Source organism: Amblyomma mixtum, chromosome 1, assembly GCF_055824585.1.
Source record: "Amblyomma mixtum isolate Tamu chromosome 1, ASM5582458v1, whole genome shotgun sequence".
Classification (NCBI taxonomy): Eukaryota; Metazoa; Arthropoda; class Arachnida; order Ixodida; family Ixodidae; genus Amblyomma; species Amblyomma mixtum.
In genome coordinates this window covers 91,012,867-91,021,559 of record NC_143012.1, presented here as the reverse complement: position 1 = coordinate 91,021,559, position 8,693 = coordinate 91,012,867, and positions in this window count along the sequence as shown.

Genomic DNA, 8,693 nt, shown 5'->3' with positions numbered 1-8,693 from the left:
GCTCTCTGCCCCATCTATCCGGGTGCCAGATTATATGCAAATTTTTGCGGCTGGATGCGACGGGGTCATTATCGGGATGTTGAAGTTTCTTGAACAAGACTTTTGATATTTTGATATACCTTTTGATGTACCTTTGATATTTTACTTATTGTTATCGTGTCCTTTGAGACGGCTTTGCTCCCTCCCGAATGGAGAATTCAGCAAACAATCTTACTTCTCTGAGATCCTACGAAGAGTTTTGTAACCCATAACATTTGGCTGATTTTCATCTTGCCTACTTTAGCAAAATCTATTTAACGCATTGTTCACAGCCGCTTTGCAGATCACGTGAGCGCATTACAAGCCTTCAGTGCTTCTTAGATAGGGTTGCGTCGATGGTGCTCGGTCTGGACTGGTTAGATTTGGAAAGCAGAATTCGGGCTGCAATGGAAAAGAAAGAACGCGGCTTTAGTCGTTTGGATATCGCCAAAGCATATTGCCACGTATCATTGTAGCGTCCGTTCGTTCGCGCAAGGCCGCACAAAAGGGGTGTTATCATTTTTGTTCGTGACACGAGAAGCTACCGGACTAATCTCGATTGTTCACAGCCATGTACAGCTGCATCTACTTGTTTCTAGATTACTCTAGATGATCTCGACCTGTTATCTCGAAGTTTCCTTGCCGACTTTAAATTGAACGATGCCGCGAGCAGCGGGATTTCGTAGTTTGACGATTGACGAGCAGGCTTGTTGCTTACGCCGCCACCGAGTGATTCAGTTCTTTTGCGGGCGAAATTCAGCCCAAATAAAGAGCTTCGTTTGCAAGTATTTCTGGTGTCTTCCTGACCGCTGGACTGCCGTCACTACAACGTGACATCTGGTGGAGGTGCGAGGTAGCCTTCTATGTACGGGACACCCCCAGCAAGTCGTGACGCCAGCCCTGTGAGTCATTCACCGGAGGACAGTCCACCGCGCAAGCCGACGTCTGCTAGGGGACGCATCTGAGTTCGGGACTCTGCCGGACCCTGCCCGGAAGCGAAAGCCAGCAGCAACGTCCACCATGAGTTTGCCCCAGACGACGACTCCAATCATTCTGCAGCAGCTCCGGGTGCCACCAACCTTCGACGCTTCGCCTGGCGCTGACCCCGAAGAATGGCTGGAGAAGTTAGACCGTGTGGTTGTCTTTAACACCTGGGACGATGCGATGAAATTTAGGTACGTCTTCTTTGCCCTGGAGGGACCAGCAAGGGTCTGGTTTCAGAATGAGGAAGCCAGCCTCGCGAATTGGGAAACCTTTAAAGAGCAGCTTCTCAGGACCTTCACAAACGTCGTAAGAAAGGAGATAGCCCACCAGCTGCTACAGTCTCGCATACAACATCCAAACGATACCGTTGCAATGTACACTCAGGAGATGAAGCGTCTCTTCCGGCGTGCCGACGCAGACATGAAAGAAGAAAAAGTAAAGCTTCTTATGCGAGGAGTTAAAGAGCAACTCTTTGCGGGCATCGTACGGAACCCAACGAAAACCGTCGCGGAATTCGTAGAAGAGGCCTCCACTATGGAAAAAACTCTTGATGCCCGAGCCCGCCAGTATGACCGCTAGCAGCGCATTTTCTCAGCAAACTGTATGGACGCCGCTAACAACGATAACCTGCGGGAGGTTATCCGTTTTTGTTGTGCGAGAGGAGCTCCGCCGATTGCTGCCAACGGGAACGCAGCCGCAGCTTTCATCACTCACAGACGCCATCCGGGATGAAGTTCAACAGGCCTTGGGTGTGACGCCGACCGCCACGCAGCCTATGGAGCCCCCAGCCATGACTTACGCCGCAGCTCTGCGCCGTCCTGCACCTCGACGACGGGACCCAAGCCCCTATCACTCACAGCCAGCTGCGTTGGACCGCCGCCCTCTCGCCCCAACCCGCCCGTCCTACGAGCGCCGCACACAGACGAGGAAATGCGACGAGTGGAGAACTCCCGACCAGCGCCGTCCACTATGCTTCCACTGCGGCGAAGCCGGTCACATTCTCCGGTACTGCCCATACAGGAGAAGGGGTATTCGAGGGTTTTCTTACGACGCCCCACGACCCCGACCCGGCCAACGACCAGCCGACATCGAAGAGTTTTTGCGTTGGGAAGAATGCTCACCGCCCAGCCGCCTATCACGTACCCCGTCGCCATCGTCACCGCGCTTTGTATCTCCTAACTGAGGCTACACAGTGTGTGGACGCTCCCCCAGCCCCCGAAGGTTAAACTAAATAAAGCAGCCTCTGGAGGTGAGGTTGCTTCTGAGGGCAAGAACTAACATCGTCCATTGACGAAAACACCAGACTATGCCTCAACCACGACGAGAACTACGACGACAACTATGACGACGACGACAACTATGACGACGACGACAACTACGACGACGACGACAACACGGCCAGACTTGAAGCTTTTACGGCTGCCCTTAAACCATATTATGCACGCTAAAGGACTCGAAGTTTGCATTCTCCGTGTTTATTTTCATTTTAAAGCATCGAGACGATGCTTCTTTGGGAGGGGGGTAATGACACGTATCATTGTAGCGTCCGTTCGTTCGCGCAAGGTCGCACAAAAGGGGTGTTATCATTTTTGTTCCTGACGCGAGAAGCGACCGGACTAATCACGATTGTTCACATCCATGTACAGCTGCATCTACTTGTTTCTAGATTACTCTAGATGGTCTCGACCTGTTATCTCGAAGTTTTCTTGCCGGCTTTAAATTGAACGATGCCGCGAGCAGCGGGATTTCGTAGTTCGACGATTGACGAGCAGGCTTGTTGCTTACGGCGCCACCGAGTGATTCAGTTCTTTTGCGGGCGCAAGTCTGCCCAAATAAAGAGCTTCCTTTGCAAGTATTTCTGGTGTCTTCCTGACCGCTGGACTGCCGTCACTACAACGTGACAATACGACAACGCAGAGCACTCAGTACCATTGAACAAGCTTGAGGAGATTTGGCCGCCTTTTAAGATTCTTGCATGGGTACAGGAATTCCTAAGAGATAGACGTTTCTTCTCTTCCGATCGTTCCTTTACTTCCGAAACCTTTTCTCAGACTAGTGGTGTGCCTCAGGGATCGGTCCTGTCACCTTTACTTTTGAAGCAAAAAGCTTCACTACCCGCACCACAGCCGCGCTTCGCGTGAGCCGTCGGAGCCAAGATTTGAGAAAAGCTGCGCATGCGCGAAACCGAGTGACGTCACACGCGGCACAAATAAAAAATAAATAAAATACGAACAGGGCGTCAGGAAATTCTCATATATCGGTGGACACCCGACCCGCGCCGTAAGGAAAGAAAAATGAAAAGAAAAATGGTTTTAAGGAAAGGAAACGACGCCTGTCTCTCTCATATCTCGGTGGATACCCTAACTGCGCCGTAAGGGCCTTAAGGAAAATGAAATGAAATGAAAATTGGTTTTAAGGAAAGTAAATGCCTGTCTCTCATATCTTGGTCTACTACACCCGAAAGGAATGGACACCACAGTAATGTCTCTAAAGCAACCTTCTAAGACAGCACCGTATTCTCTACACGTGCGTCTCCTCTTCCAGCAAAACAACCACAAGACGCCACGACGTGGCGTGATGCCTCCCCCAGGCAAGACAGCAACGGTAACGCCACCACCCGGAGCAGCGGAGTTCCCAGCTCTCAGCGCCTCACCTGGCGGCGCCGCCTGCAACCAACCCAATGTAGGCAGCTGGGCGAGGGTCGCCTCCTCTCCTTCCCCTCCTCCCTCCTCCACCACCAGCACCGCCGAGACGCAGGAACTCAAGCGCGAGCTCGCCCTCTTGCGAGCTCAAAACGAAAAACTAGCCAGCGAGCTTAACTCGCTCAAAGCCAAATTCCCTACTCCGCCCGCGTCGAGCGACGAGGAAGAAAATATCACAGACAGGGAGATTCCTACTCCTGTGGAGAGTCGCGCCGCGGCCCTGGAGAGCCGGGTGACCGCAATTGAAACACAATTGGCTGACCTCCCCAAAATTATCCACGATACCATTCCGCGTCAAGTGGAGAGTGTCATCGCACAGGTGACACAAGCCGTAACCCACATTATCCAAAAATGGATAAAAGACAATCCGCTCATCCTTAAACGCGTACGGCCCATCAGGGACGCTAACCGCCCCTCCAAATTCAACAGAGTTATTCCCGATGAGTTTGACTTCTCGGAAGACTCCTCCACGTCTGCGCCGGGCACTAGCGGACTGGGGAGTCTTAACAACGTAACCCCACCCTCTGCCTCCGACCATGGCCCCCAACCCTAAGTCGCGAGCAAGAGCAACTCAGCCGCTTACAATAACGCAGTGGAACTGCCGAGGTCTCAAGAACCGCACGAAGCGGACTCATCTCCGCCTCTGTCTTGAGACCTTTGAGTTTCTCGTCGCCGTGGTTGCCCTTCAGGAACCCGGCGCTGGTGCCAAACTCACAAACTACACTACATTTGAACACAACCCTCAGACATGTATACTTGTTCACAAGCAGTATACTGCGCAGGAGGTCACGCTCCCCACAACACCGCCTTTCCCATACACGATGGTGTCCGTGCTGCCCCTAAAGCGGTCTGACCCACCTGTACACATTCTAAACATTTACTGCCCACCTAAACTTAAGAACGTCACGTTCAATGAAATTTTCACCCAAGCAATGCAGGTGGCGGGAAGGGATCCCCTTCTGTTCGTCGGCGACTTCAACGCCCCGAGCAGGCTATGGGGGTACCCCCGGGAGGACAGACGTGGGCGGAAGCTTGCGGAACTTCTTTCCACACTTGGACTTACTTTACACACTGATCCCGCCAACCCAACACGTGTCGGCAATTCGATTCAACGAGATACTTGCCCGGACCTCACATTTACACGCAACATACGCCATGCCGACTGGCTGAATACAGAGGACACTCTGGGTAGTGATCACTGTATAATCAACACCACCATTCCAATGCGTCCCCTGAAACGCCCACTAACACAAGCTCGTGTACCGGACTGGACGACTTTCCGCACATCTCTACCTATCGTAGATCCCCTCCAGTCGGGATACGACGCATGGTCCAAATCGCTCACGTCTACACTCACGCAACACGAAAAGCAGATACAGCTCACAGAAACACAAACAGACGAGGACAACCACTTGCTCCACCTTTGGGAGGCCCGCCGTAGCCTCACCAAACGATGGAAGAAACAGAAACATAACAGACGCCTAAAGAAACGCATCCTCAAAGTCACACAACAAGCAGCGGAATATGCTACTCAGCTAGCCGACACTAACTGGGTGGACCGGTGCAACGCGGCTGCGCGCCAGATGTCTGGCCGCAACACGTGGCGCCTATTCCGCGCTCTCATCGATCCAATACAAACACGCACGGCAACCCAACGCCACTCACATAGGGCATTGCACAACTTTACAGCAACGACAACACAGCTAGCGCACACGCTCAGGGATCGATACCTTTGCACCACTAAGAACCCCCGGCAGGCGGCGTACTCGTATGCAGGCGAAGAGAACACGGAGCTGGACAAGCCGTTCCAGCTCCACGACCTCCGGGCGGCCTTAAGCAAGATGAAGCGGGGCACTGCACCTGGGCGCGACAAGGTTACGGTCAAGCTTTTGGCCAACCTTCCCGACGCAGCCTACGCCGCGCTAGCATTTGGGACGGAGAGACTCCTCTCCCTCTCGATTGGAAATCGGCTCTCGTGACCTTCATTCCGAAGGCCGGCAAACCTATCGATGTGGAGAACCTTCGCCCCATCTCTCTGACGTCTTGTGTCGGCAAGCTGATGGAGACGATGGTGCGCGACAGACTCTCCGATTATCTCGAAACACACCACATTTTCGCGGACACTATGTTCGGTTTTCGTCCTCACAAGTCAGCACAGGATATACTTCTGCAGCTCCACCACGACATTTTAGATACTGTCGAATGTCCCCACAACGACAAGGTGGTCCTGGCCTTGGATCTTAAAGGCGCATTCGACAACGTCAAACATGAAGTAATCCTGAACCACCTCAGTAACACCAACTGTGGCCACAGAACATTTCATTACATAAGTCAATTTCTTACAGACCGTCAAGCCTATATACGCATACAAGATGCGGAACACGGGCCATACGCCATCGGCTCGAGGGGAACACCTCAAGGAGCGGTCCTGTCTCCCCTGCTCTTCAATCTGGCAATGCTTCGCCTTCCCTCCAAATTGTCTTCTCTGCCCGGGATACATCACGCTCTTTATGCGGATGACATTACAATCTGCGCCACGCAAGGCAACCTGGGCCACATGGAGTCCTGCCTGCAAGCAGCGGCGACCCTAGTCGACGACTTCGCGGCCTTCTGCGGACTCCAGTGCGCCCCAGCTAAATCAGAATTTGTGCACTTACGTCCCTCCCCTCGGGACACAACTTCGCTTCGCATCAGTCTCCCCTCGGGACCGATCCGGGAGGCCAAGGAGATCCGCGTCCTTGGCCTCTTCATACACCACCAACGCAGAGTCGACACCACCATAGCCAAACTTCGTACGGTGGGAGACCAGGTGGGCCGAATGGTCCGCCGGGTCTTCAACAAGCGGGGCGGATTACGAAGCAAGGATGCACTGCGGCTTGCCCATGCTTTCGTAACGAGTAGAATCCTCTACTCAACACCCTACTTGCACCTGCGCAAACACGATGATGACCAACTGGAGGCCATCCTGCGGAAAGTCATCAAGCGGGCTCTCGATCTTCCGGTCACCACGTCCAACCAGAGGCTTCTGGCCTTGGGCGTGGTGAACACATTTCGGGAGCTTCGAGAGGCCCACTTAGTCAACCAATATACGCGTCTTGCACAGACCACGTCCGGTCGCCGCCTCTTGGACCGGCTACACATCAAACACGACTACCACATTGAGGAAAGGGAGAGAGTGCCAGAGCCCTGGAGACGCGCCCTCCGGGTCCGACCCCTTCCCCGCAACATGTCCACAGAAGACCATAGCGGTCGTCGCCAGGCGCGCGGAAGCGTTGGCGCGATACTATGGTAACCAAGAACATGTGTATTACGTAGACGTTGCCGGCCCACACCACGGAGGGTGGTACACGGCCGCAGTCGTACACAACACAAACACAGTTAACGGGCTCACTTTCAAAGCCTACAGCGCAACACACGCGGAGGAGATTGCCATTGCTCTGGCTCTCACGAATCCCAAGTCAAAACACATCATCACCGACTCGCGAGGGGCTTGTCGGAACTACGAGTTGGGCTGGGCTCCCCCGCTTGCCTGGCGTATACTAGAATATAGCTGTAGATCTGAAGACCCAACTCCACGCAACCTGATTTGGGCCCCCGATCACCAGGGAATCCAGGGAAACGAACAGGCCGATCAGGCCGCCCGCGCCTCTCTCCCCGGGCTATCTCCCTGTCCTTGGAAGGGTACTCCCAATCAGACAATCTGGCCATTACATTCAAACAAATCACCGATTACTACAAGGAGGAGCACCGGCGCTACCCGGCCCCTTGTAAGGGTCTGGATCGCGCTGACGAGCGCCTCCTCATCAAAATTCTCACTAACACTGTACTTTGCCCGGCGGTGCTTAAACATTTCAATACATCCTTTGATGGCACGTGCCAGTTCTGTGGGGAGGTGTCTGACACCTTCCACATGGTTTGGGCGTGTCAATCTAACCCATCTATCCCCCTCAATCCCAAACCCACCAGAGAGGACTGGGAGGCGGCCCTGCTCGGCTGTCAAGACCTGAAGAGCCAAAAGGCCTTGGTTCAACGGACGCGGGCGGCGTTGCTTGCCAATGGGGCCCCGGAATAGGGGCTCCACCTAGTACTGTGAGGGGAAAGGGCCAATTGGGTCCTACCCCAATCACCTTTCTGTAAAAAATTTAATTGCTTATAAATGTTTTTCACCACCACCACCACTTCTTCCGCCTCCGTACAGGCAGTGTGGGGACGGCCGAACGCCTCCCCGGGAGGGCTGGCAGGCGACCCTGTTCGGCTGCCGCGACTTACAGGCCCAACAAGCCTTAGTCGGGCGCGCCCAGGCGGCGGCCACTGCCACTGGGATCCCATACTAGGGACCTCCACCTGATGTTTGTAAGGATCGGTCCCTTACGGGCTAATCCAAACATGCCTCCTGTCCATTCTTAATAAATGTTTTAACCACCACCACCACCGTTATCGTGGTTCTCCCAGTGCATTGTGCGCCAACTGCCACAGCCATGACTTCAAGCACAACTGCAGCTTTTCGCTTGTATATCCAGGCTTAACAAGAGCTAAGCCATTATTTTTTAACATACTCATGCGCAATATACCTATTCAGGGTGACATCAAACTGCATGTGCATGGTGGTGGTGGTGGTGAAAACATTTATTACGAATGAACAGGAGGTATGTTTGGATCAGCCCGTAAGGGACCGATCCTTACAAACACTAGGTGGAGGTCCGTAGTATGGGACCCAGTGGCGGTTGCCGCCGCCCGGGCGCGCCCGACTAAGGCTTGTTGGGCCTGTAAGTCGTGGCAGCCGAGCAGGGTCGCCTCCCAGTCCCCCCGGGTTGGGTTGGGGATTGGGGGAATAGCGGGGTTGGAGGGGTTGAAGGGGCAGGCTCGCACCATGTGATAGGTGTCAGAAGACACTGCACTACAGTGTGGGCAGCTGCCGCTAAAGGAGGGGTCAAAATGTTTTAGCGCTGCCGGGCACAGCAATGTATTGGTGAGAAGGCGGAGAAGGAG